The 11,617-nt window shown below is 41.5% G+C and overlaps 1 pseudogene; it reads right to left on the bottom strand.

Annotated features, from left to right (window-relative positions):
* Positions 1–6,428: 6,428 nt before the first annotated feature.
* Positions 6,429–6,644, bottom strand: LOC116511929 (annotated as a pseudogene).
* Between the last annotated feature and the right edge of the window lie 4,973 nt (positions 6,645–11,617).

Below are 11,617 nucleotides of genomic sequence, written 5' to 3'. Positions count from 1 at the left end.
GCACCGATATTTCAATGCAGTTTGGCATGGAAAAATGTGCCACTGTATCCATAAAAGGGGCAAAATCACTGCATGTGAGGGAATTGAATGCCCAATGGCCAATTAATTAAATGCAAAGAAAATGAAGCCTACAAATACTTAGGCATTCTGCAGTTGGATAACATCAAGCATGGAGAAGTAAAAACTATTGTCAGGCGAGAGTACACCAACAGAGTTAGGAAAATTTTGAAATCTAAATTGAATGGTGGAAATACAATCAAGGCTATAAATACCTGGGCAATACCAGTTATAAGATACACAGCTGGTATAGTTAACTGGACACAAGCTGACTTGGATCTTTTGGACCGAAAAAACCAGGAAACTAATGACAATGCACTACAGTTTACATCCATGTGGTGATATTGATAGACTATATCTGCCCCGAAAATCAGGTGGCAGAGGATTATTACAAGTGAAGCAAACAGTTGAAGAAGAAAAACATGCACTGGCTGATTATTTAAAAGAAAGTCAAGAACATCTACTAATCGAAGTAAAGAACAAAAATCTACTGAAGGCCCAACAGACGAAACAAGAATACAGAAAAGATGTGATAAAATCAAGAATGGAGAGTTGGCAGAACAAAGCACTGCATGGCCAATTTCTGGACAAAATAAAAGATAAAGTGGACAGTGAACAAACTTGGTTATGATTAACAACAGGTACATTAAAGAAAGAAACAGAGTCACTAATCCTGGCTGCGCAAGAACAAGCTATCCGCACAAATGCCATTAAGGCCAAAATCGAAAAATCCTCTGATGATGCCAAATGCAGACTTTGCAAAGAAGCTGATGAAACTGTTGATCACATCCTCAGCTCCTGTAAAAAAATCGCGCAGACTGATTATAAATTGCGGCACAATTCAGTAGCGCAAATGATCCATTGGAATTTGTGCAAAAATTTTAATATTAAAACAGCAACAAACTGGTGGGAACATCAGCCTGAAAAAGTCACCGAAAATCAGATGGTCAAGATCTTGTGGGATTTCCGTATACAAACGGACAAAATACTGGCGCATAATACACCAGACATCACACTGGTTGATCACACAAGGTCACAATCATAGACATCGCAATACCAGGTGATAGCAGGGTCACCGAGAAGGAACATGAAAAAATCGCAAAATACCAGGACTTAAAAATCGAAATTCAATGACTATGGCACAAACCAGCAGTGGTAATTCCAGTGGTAATTGGCACACTGGGTGCTATTCCAAAAGCACTGGAATTACATTTGAAACAGTTAAAAATTGACAAAATCACCATCAGTCAAATGCAAAAAGCCGCACTGCTTGGATCTGCACGCATATTACAAAATACGTTATGACGTCCTAGGCCCCTGGGTGGGGCCCGACTAGTAACCAATGCCAAATCCGGCGAAACAACTGGCCGCTGTGATACAATTGTATAATAATAATAAAGTGTAAGACTTTATTTTTCTCTACATTCTATACATAATGTGGTGGTGTGTTTTATGTAAATCATAGACATCAACCAGACTTCAGAAATCTCACATAAATCTTGTCTTAACTCAGTATTTAAAGTTAATAGCTTGTCATTATTAGCCAGCATAGCTCTGTTCAACTCTGCTTTTAATTTCAGTTACTAGACTGACTGCCCAAGTCAGTTGTCTTTCTATTTTTTTTTCTGTTTACCAAACCTGACGATGTTGGTTTTTTGAACATAGCAGAAATCAAGTTGTTTTCCCTATCAGAAGCTATGGCTGGATGTCCTTGATGAAAGCCCTTGGACAGTTGTGTCCACCAAAAAAGGAAACTAAGTAGAATATATAACTGGGCTACACAGCACTTCTAATTCAAGTGTTGCTGTAAGGCATGTCTGAAATGAGGATTTCTCCTCCCATCACATACAAACTCAGATGTCTTCAGCTTTATATTTCTCTGTCAACAGAACCTCAACACAGCCTGCCTGAGTCAGCAGCCAAGCTGAGCAGCAGCTGTATGAATCTATGTCAAAGACTTAAATATATAACCTAAGGTCTTTTGAGATCACAAAGATAATTGCCCAGAGTTGAAGATTGACAGAAGCTCCTTGTAATGTATGTTTAAAAGATAGCCCTACAAATATACTTCAGATATCATTTTGAGAAACTAGAGGGTATATTTGCTTTTGTTACTTTTATTATTAACTAACCTTCACTATTCTCCCACTCTGATTGCATTGAATTATTGTATATATGTTAGCCTTGTCTTTCTACCCTTTGCCATCAACTACTAGATTGTATACATCAAATAAAACACAAGTCAGATGAACAAATCAAATAGCATCCAGTATAGTAACAGCAGGAAGCAGTAGACTTGAAAGATTGCTGAGAATATTTGAAAGGTCATTGACCGCTGTGTTATATATTATATTTATATATTACATTTCATCTTAAAGGAGCCAAAAGCAAAGGACTAAACAATATATAATAAAAAGGAGTTAAAAAATAAAAGAATGGTATAATAATTAACTCTGTAATATTTTTAAAGTTAGCTATCACCATAGACATTAGGTTGACAGAATGAGAAAAAAATTAATCTCAAAGCAAAAATGGGATCATAAGTGTCTTGAGATATGAACTACAAGTGGGCAACGTAGACTTTTATTAAGAAGGTTTCATAACTATCAAGGGCCCTGACTGAAGTCATCGTATTGTAGGCCCAGGTGATCCTATCTCATCAATCTTGTGTCAGTTTGATTTGCTTTATGGAATATTATGATTAATATGTTTAGATTCTATTCTAGAGGCACATCTTGTGGCATCCATCACTCAAACTATAGACTGGATGGTTAAATTCTAATTTGTCATGCAATCAAAAATAGGAAAGGGAATTTTATAAAATCTCTTAGCAAAGGAAATTCTGAGAAGTGTCATATTTCACCTCAACATGGTCTTCCTGGCTATCAACTGCCTCTCACAAACATCCAAAGAGGCTCATCAGCATGGATCACAGATATGGCATCTATTTGTTAGTTATATCTGGGATTAGTTTGTTGGATAACACAGGTTTTGCTTTGGGAGATAATAGTTTCTCAGTGGTGCTGAAGAAGGAGGAAATGCTCATTGAGACTTGAAGAAAGTGCTTGAAAAAGTAGTAGAAAAGTGAGATAGCAAGAAAAGAAATGTGGGAATAGTGGTGATGGTGTTTTGTGCAGGAAGTGTTTGTAGTGAAAGCCATGAGAAATTAAAAAAAAGGTTTAACATCCGTTGGTAATTAGATAGAAGCATTATGTCTGGAGTGAGAGACAAAAGCCATAACTTAGACTAGGTGTCAGCAAACTGTAGCTCTGGAGTCACATGTGGCTCGTTCATCCCTCTGCTGGGGCTCCCTATCACTGGTCAGCTCCACAATTGATAGGGCTTTTGGTTAGGACAGGTAGAGGAAAAAGGATGCCGTGCTTGAGGAGACTCTATGGTAGGGGAACCAGACTTCCATCAGCTTCAGAATTGAACAGGAGGTTTCTGGTTAGGACCTTTTTGGTTCTTTGAGTGTTTAAGGTTGCCTTAGACTTTTAGGTATTGGGCTACAACAGAACAGTAGTAAAAAAACATCACATTCCAGCTTGAGGACTTAAATCTACAAGCAATGGAGAAGAAACAAAGTGGTCAACAATAGGAATAGTGTCCCTGGGATGTATCATTTTGGCAGAACTGAAACCACCAATCAATCTGGTCATTAAGAGAGGACCTGTTCAGAGTCCACCCCTCAAAAAGAACATGGTTTATGGGAAGGGTTATAGACCTTCCCAATGATGGTCTCCACACTGTGGAACATTCTACCATGGAGTTTCAAACAACCCCACCAATTCTTCCTCAGAAAGAATTTAAACCTGTGATATTCCAATATGCTTTGTGCTCTTAGTTTATTATGTCTTGAATAAGCAACTTTCAATCACAAATCACTCTGAATATGTCTTCATTGTCTTGAATTCCACAGTCATTTTCATTTTTAAAAAAGTTCTAGAATAGCTGTAAATAACTGTTTGAAGACCACAGATTCTCTGTCCTATTTTTAAGAAGCACATGGCTCTTCATAGCAGCTGTGAGAACCTCTATGCAGCTTGCTGGATGGCTTTCCCAGTTGAGGATGGCACGGGAAACAATTTGTTTAGTTTAGAACATGAATGAATAAAAAGAAACAACCTCAGCTGTCCTAAAGCAAATCATAGTAAACTCCACCCCCAGATATTTGGAGAACTTCTCTCTCTACCTCTAGAAAGTCAAAATCTCTTTACTCGTGCAGAATATGAATGATATGTACAAAACACTCTTTTTCTCTCTAAATCCACCTCCTGCCCTCCACTATCATTCTATCTATCTATTTGTCATCTAGCTAGCTATCTACTCCCTCTCTCTGTGTGTGTCTCTGCATCTATCTATCTATCTATCTATCTATCTATCTATCTATCTATCTATCTATCTATCATCTATCTTTATGTGTATGTATATGTATATGTACATACATACATACATGTATATGTATATGTGTGTGTGTATATCAAGGGTGGGTTGTTGCTGGCATCACTGCTGATTCAGGGGCGTGGCAGGCCTGGGTCGGGTGAGCTGACCCAGTCCGAACTGGTAGGAATCCACCACTGGGGTGTGTGTGTGTGTGTGTGTGTGTGTGTGTGTGTGTGTGTGTGTATATGTTATATTTATGCTAACAAAAAAGGCAACAGTAAAAAAATATTGGGTTTCTGTCTGGATGGTCTCTTGTGACGAGCCTAATGACAGAGAGTGGAAGTGTGACCTTCCTCCCATACTTGGGCATACCAGGGGTTGTGACTTTAAGTATATATATATATATTGCATCATCTATCTATTTTGCTAGTGTTTTACATTAATCCACCAGTTGCTTTTAATTCTATTTTATTATTGTTTTACATTTTTATTAATCATTCATTGTTCTTGGTTAGTGGTTGGTGGTTAAAAGAAAAACTGAAATGCATCTCATAACTAAATCAATACCTAATAAAACATCCAGATTTTTCTCCTGACCTCCTACTACAATATCTATTATGATAATTCATGCAAGATTGTAATCTGCTGGTTTATAAAACCTACACTGAGGTTCATCTTTTATGATTTCTAAAGTAAACAAATTTTATATCTTTTTTCGATCAAGACACTGTTGAGCATGGCTGCATTCCCATACAAATAGATTTAATCAAGAACTTTACAAATCTGCAAAGCTATGCTGTGTTTCAATCAGTTTCCCCCAGTTGGATGCCTTTCAAAATTTTGTAACTGCAGCAGTAACAATTCTCAGCCAACCTGAACTTCAGGTTCCAGATCCAATGCATGATCTTTCTATTTAGAAAGATCAGGTAGGAAATGAGAGAAGAAAAAATTTAAGGAGGCCCTGGCAATCATGTCCAGTTCAGTGGTGGGTTCCTACCAGTTCAGCCAAACTAGTAGTGGTTTGGCAGCCTGGGACACTGGAACCGGCAGCGACCTAGGCCTGCCACGCCCCCAAACCAGTTCTCCCGGTGGTGCCAGCAGTAGTCGCCACCATCTTGTTTTTTACTTCTGCGCATGTGTAGAGCAATTTTTATTGGAGTGTGCATGCATGCTGGCAACGCACCAGTGGTGGGTTATACCCAGTATGCCCTGGTATGGGTGTACCAGTGCCTGGTGGGAGCAGCAGGTACCGTTCTAGTACAGTGCTATGGAGGGCCCACCTGCCTGCCCGCTCTCCTTACTGGTATTTGACCCTACTGGGCCATTTGTGCATGTGCACGCAGCGTATGGTGCCTGTGTGACACTCCGTTGAGCAGCTGGAGCATCACAGAGTTGTGGTGTGCATGGGATCCAGAACCCACCACTGTAACGCACCCATGAGTGCACCCATGGCAGTAGTCCCTGCTGGAACTCAGCTCTGGTCCAGTTGGAGCACAGAGTGCTAGGCATGTGAACTAACAGTGTGATTCAGTTACCATATCACAACATTGGGAAAGAGGGGTCTAGACTGGGTGGGCAGCCAATATTCCAAAGAGTCAAGAAATTTCCACAAGCTCTTGCATGCTTTTAAATGGGCCAGAGCATATTTTCTTTTATCTTGTCATTTCAACCTTCATTCCGCCCGTCCTTTTATATGGATTTTTTTCTTACATTAACTTCTATTCCCAAGCCAATGTCCTAAAAAAAAAAAACCCTAAGTGGGAATGAAGCCCAGACTACAAAATATTTTGAATTCAATAAGAAGATAAATCATCATAGTTGATCATTGTTGGCTATCCCTTCATGGAAAATACAGACATAACCAGAATCACCACAGAAAACTAATTTCTTTTTTCTTTCTGTTTCATGCTCTGTAGAAACACAAAATAGGTGGCAAACAAAATTAAAGAATTTCAATACTGTATGGTAGTTTCCTTCGCTGGAGTCTTGAAAAGTGAATATTCTCTTGCTGCAGTGGAATATTCCTTTATATTACATTACAATTCATTAAAAGAGAAATTGAGCTTTACCTAGGAATAAAATGAAATATTTGGGGAGATCTCACAGCATAGTATGGAGTAGCGATTTTGCATAAGGAAGGTTCCATGTTAAACTGATAACATCAGATACTACACTTGATCTTAACCAAAAGGCTGAGAAGAACTATGTCCATGCCACCCTGAAAATGCCTTATTTCAGAAGCTAAGAAGGGTCAGGCCTGGTTTATGTTTGTATGGGAGGCCACCTGGGGAAACTGGGTGCTGTAAGATTCCACAATGTCCTCCAGAACTTCCTGATCCAAGTCAGTGCCAAAATAATTTAAAGCATGATGGCTTACACATTTCGGTTTCAAATCCAAATGGGTAGGCAAGGTTTTAGGCTTTCTTTCAGTGAAGAAAAATGTAAAGTGTTCTTCAGTTATGGGATTACTACAATAATAAACTGGTATTTAATATCAGGGCAGCTTTCTCTTTTCTCTTGCTTTAGTATCCGTCTGAACAAAAGGATCTGAAGAATTGTCATTTGGCTACTATTTTGTTTCTGCTTGGTTTGGTCAGGAGTGGGCTACTGGGGGTTCACAGGGGTTCAGGGAACTACTAGCTAAGATTTTGTGCAGTTTGGAGAACCTCCAAATCTAAGGTGACCAGACGTCCTGATTTTGGCAGGACAGTCCCGATTTATAACAATTTGTCCCATGTCCTGGAGCATTTTAAAAAAGTCCCGATTTTTGGAAAGAATGCACGAAGCAGTCCTTTCCCCCGCCACCCCACTGATTACAGCGCTTTCTTTCGCCCGCAGCAGAGCTCAGGCGGGCGAAAGGAAGCGCTTTAGTCAGTGGGGTGCATGCTGGGAGGAGAGGAGAGATTCCTCCCAGCAAGCACCCCACTGATTAAAGTGCTTTCTTTCGCCCACAGCAGAGATCGAACCCCACTGATTAAAGCACTTTCATTGGGGTGCATGCTGGAGGAATCTCTCCTCTCCTCCCAGCATGCACCCCACTGATTAAACTGCTTTCTTTCACCCGCAGCAGAGATCAGGCAGGCGAAAGGAAGCGCTTTAGGCAATGGGGCGCGTGCCAGGAGGAGAGGAGAGATTACTCCCAGCACGCACCCAGGGCCGGATTTTCCTATAAGCTAACTAGGCTTCAGCCTAGGGCCTCAAGATCTAAAGGGGCCTACATTCAAATTGTTAGCAAAATTAAAATTACACTATTCTAAAAACAGTGAACACTAAAACACTGAACCGAAAATAAGGAGAAATTCTATGCATATGACTAATAAACAAACATAAAATGTATTGGTTAAGATCGTTCCAGTGCCGCGGCAGTTGGGGCTCTCGCCCATGTTCCCGGCCCCGGCGGTCGGGCGAGAGGTGCGGCCGCTCCCAGTAGCTGCCCCGTCGATGCGGAGCCCACCAGCAGCCAGGCAGGTGAGGGCGAGGGGGCTGAGCCGGGCAGCTGAGCGCAGCAGGGGAGGTGGCTGGCCTCACTGCCTTTGCCACAGAGCAAAGCCGCCCTCCGTCGGGAGGCCAGCTATATTGATATTTATTGATATATATCACAGTAATGATGTATTTTATTGTCTCTCATGTAATTTACAAACTTAAAAATGGGAGGTGAAAGGGCCTCATAAGTGGAATAGCCTAGGACCTCTTTTCATCTAAATCCGGCCCTGCACGCACTCCACTAATTACAGCGCTTTCAGTGGGGTGTGTGCTGGGAGGAATCTCTCCTGTCCTCCGAGCACGCACCCCACTGATTAAACTGCTCTCTTTCACCCGCAGCAGAGATCGGGCAGGCGAAAGGAAGCGCTTTAGGCAGTGGGGTGTGTGCCAGGAGGAGAGGAGAGATTCCTCCCAGCATGCACCCCACTGATTAAAGCTCAAAATCCAAGTTGAGGGAATGGCGAGCGGCGGCTGCAACCCCAGAGCTCGGCTAGGCGAGAGCTTTAAAGCAAGTGGCGGTACGGACTCTTGCTATCAATCCACCCCCTCCTTGCGCCTTTTCGCAGCCGTCCCATTGTTCTCCTGCCAGTGGGGCTGCTCCCATGATGGGGTGCTCCCCCCCGTGGCTGCGAAGGAGTTTCCCGAGAGTTTTAGAGGAGTACGACCCTCATTGCAACGTCGCCCTTTGCAAACTTCAGCTGCTTGGGAGGGTGGTTATTTATTTATTTTTTTCTTCCCGCTTCCTCTTTCTCGCCGGCGTGCAAGGATTGCAGTGGCAGCTCGGATGGAAATAGTGACATTCGTGGCATCACGCTTGGGGTTAAAAGCTGCTTTTTGTTCACGGCAGCAACTGCTCTTTGAGAATTCTTGCTTGAAAGAACAGGACTCCCTCGCGTGGTCCTGAATTGAGATCCATCTCCCTCCACCCCTAATTAAAAAGCCCCTGGTAAATTCTTACCTGTCCTGTGCCACTTGGCATGCCTGCCTGTTTAGTTACACACACACATATATTTTCATTCATAGGCATATTGTTTTCCAAAGGTGGAGCTTGTCTTCTTTTACTATTAATAGTAGTAATAGTACTAATAGCAGTTTAAGGAAGCAAACCTTAATAAAGGCAATTGACAAGGGAATAAAGATCTTGCATACCTATTGTGCAATATCTAACAGCATACTTTTGTGCTTGCAACAATTAGCTGGGTTAATTAAGGCAGAAGGATCTTTTCTGACAACTTACTGGTTAAGCTTGGAAAAGCACTTTTTGTTAAATTATCAGGCTCCTGAAAAAAATACTGGGGAGCAGATGCAAAGAAATAGTGAGATATGGATTAGCAGCTGATATTATGTATATATTCTGCAGTGATGTATGACATTCCTGTTTTCTTTAGCCTCTGGTCATCCTGAAATGCATAGCAGAAGCGCCTGTGGAAGCAAACAGGGGAGAAAGCGTCCACAGTATGCTAGCCTTGTAACATTCACATGGCTGACAGGAATAGCTCTGTATGCCACAATATAGAATATGAATTCTGTACTCTGTATTCCAAATTCATGAGTTTTGTTAGTAGGTCTAATCTTCTGCTCACTTAGTTAAAACAATTCCCATTGAGTCCATTGAGGTTTATTTTTCTTTATTAGAATATCATACATTTCTGCCTTGCTTGATTAGTTGGGGATCATTTCAATTTCAAAAAATATGAAATAAAGTTTTCAACAAACTTGCAATGAAACTACAGCTACGGGTACCTTAGTGTTGATAAACAGTTTATAAAGAGATTTTCAGGAGCAATATATTTTTCTATCTTTAGAACAGTACCTAAAATCCTATTTCTGTTCATTATATTTAATTACATGTTTTGAAGACTATTTCCCATCAGGATAGCATAATTCAAAACAAAAGGGAACTGGCAGAACATTCAAACCTTTTGCGACTAATCCCAAGCGGTTATCTTTTAGACTCAAGGTACTTTTCTCCTCTTGAAAATGCTTGTTTAATCGCTTTTTGTGCTTATCTATAGATAGGTATGATATGTTAATGAGTATTATTTATTTATTTATTAAATTTATATGCCACTCATCTTACTATCCAAAGTGATACTGAGAAGCTTACAATACAATAAAACAGCAATATAAAACCATTAAAATTAACAGGAACTTAGATAAAATTAGGAACCCAGTATATGAGTGACAATAGGTGGAAATTTCACTTTTACAATGAGATTTGAGATTGAGATTTGTTTTATTTATATGCCGCCCTATTCCGGGAGGGACTCAGGGCGGCGAACAACTCAAAGGGGGAAAGGGAAACACAGAGTACAATACAAGTAGTTAAAATAGCCAAGAATCACACAGCCACACGGTCGAGAGGGGAGGGGAACTCATCAACCCCAGGCCTGCCGGCACAGCCAGGTTTTAACAGTTTTTCGGAAGGCCTGGAGAGTGGTGAGGGTACGAATCTCTGCGGGGAGTTTGTTCCAAAGGGCCGGAGCTGCCACAGAGAAGGCCCTCCCCCGGGTGGTAGCCAGATGGCATTGGCTGGTAGACAGAACCCGGAGGAGGCCGAACCTGTGTGATCTAATGGGTCTTTGGGAGGTAATTGGTAGTAGGCGGTCTCTCAAGTACCCAGGTCCAATACCATGAAGGGCTTTATAAGTTACGACTAGCACTTTGAAGCGTATCCGGAGACCGATTGGTAGCCAGTGCAGCTCGCGGAGGATAGGTGTAACGTGGGTGTACCAAGGTGCACCCACAATCACTTGCATGGCTGCATTCTGGATGAGTTGAAGTCTCCGAATACTCTTCAAGGGCTGCCCCATGTAGAGCGCATTGCAGTAGTCCAGTCTATATGCTATATGTATAAGATATACAGTGTACATACACACACACACACACACACACACGATTGTAAGTCAATTTGAATTCAATATGTAATTGTATCCACCTAATTTCTTTAAATTAACATGAAGTAGGGTTGTTGTGAGTCAGAATAGTCAAGATGCTGGTTCCAGCCTATAATTGAAAACTTATCTTTTTTGATCTCCTATTGCAGATGTCCCCATCTTGAAGACAGTGATATATGTTACAAGGGCTGATCAGACTAATGGTTATGGGGATATATGGTTACAGGTTTTTTGTTTAGAACAGTACAGGTAGTCCTTGAGTTACAACAGTTCATTTAATGACTAATCAATTTACAATAGCACTAAAAAAAGTGACTTAGGACCAGTGGTGAATCCTACAGGTTCACAAATGTGAGCATGCACACATGAACAATTTGCCCCACGTCCTGCGGGGTTTTAAAAAAGTCCCGATTTTTTAAATTTTTTAAATCAAGAACGCCCCCCCCCCCCGTCAATGGTGTCCCTCTTTACCAATGTTAAAATCTGGTCACCTTATCCAAATCCCACTCCTGGCTGGCCCTGCCCACCCCACCCCTCCACTCTCAAGAGCCCCCGTTTTGAATGCAGGTAAATGCAGGCTGTGCACGGAGGCTCAGGGAGGCTGAAAAACAAGCCTACCAGAAGTTCAGGGAGGCTGGATAAGGGCCTTCAGAGGGCTTCGGAGCCTGGGGAGGCCATTTTTTCCTTCCCGAAGCCCAGGGAGGACAAAAACACCCCCTCCCTCTGAGCGTAATGTTTAAAAGGTCATTATTGTTTTTTCTGCCTCTCAGAATGTCAGAGGACTGGATTGATAGGTG

Source organism: Thamnophis elegans, chromosome 7, assembly GCF_009769535.1.
Source record: "Thamnophis elegans isolate rThaEle1 chromosome 7, rThaEle1.pri, whole genome shotgun sequence".
NCBI classification, from domain to species: Eukaryota; Metazoa; Chordata; class Lepidosauria; order Squamata; family Colubridae; genus Thamnophis; species Thamnophis elegans.
Note: the sequence above shows the minus strand (reverse complement) of the source record. Positions and strands in the feature narration are given on the sequence as shown.